Raw genomic sequence first — 512 nt, 5'->3', positions numbered from 1 at the left:
AGTTCCTGGGTATGACACCAAAAGCACGGCTGTGAAAGAAAAAATGGTGACTTCGCTAGCATTAGAAAATGCAAAGACAAGGCAGGCCGGAGGGGAGGACACGGGACTCATATGTGCAGGTCACAAAGCCACGGGTTCAGCCGTTCACAACAGTTTGGCGGTTTCTTAAACAGCTGAACGTACATGTACATACACCCCAGCGACTGCTGTCCTAGAGATGGAAACAGACGTCCGCACGGAGACCTGTCCCGTGTCCTTACAACAGCCCGGTCACAGAACCACCCATGTCCGTGCGCGAGGGGAAGACACACAGGGTTTCTATGGGACACTCGTCACAATAGAAAGGAATGAAATGGAGGCACGATGCATGGGTGACCTTCAGAGGCATGAAGGAAGCCCACTGCCCAGGCGGAGGCTGTATGACCCGTTTCCGGGAAATGTCCAAAGGGGCAACCTGCTTGCTTAGAGTGGGACGTTTCTCTCTCTCTCTCTCTCTCTCTCTCTCTCTCTCT

The 512-nt window shown here is 53.1% G+C and overlaps 1 protein-coding gene across 1 annotated transcript in view; it reads left to right on the top strand.

Moving 5' to 3' along the window:
* Nucleotides 1-512, top strand: part of SLC5A11 (solute carrier family 5 (sodium/inositol cotransporter), member 11) — a 49,788-nt gene that overhangs the window by 46,459 nt on the left and 2,817 nt on the right. The window lies entirely within an intron of this gene.

The sequence above is a fragment of the Myotis davidii genome, unplaced genomic scaffold (genome assembly GCF_000327345.1).
Source record: "Myotis davidii unplaced genomic scaffold, ASM32734v1 scaffold150, whole genome shotgun sequence".
NCBI classification, from domain to species: Eukaryota; Metazoa; Chordata; class Mammalia; order Chiroptera; family Vespertilionidae; genus Myotis; species Myotis davidii.
Note: the sequence above shows the minus strand (reverse complement) of the source record. Positions and strands in the feature narration are given on the sequence as shown.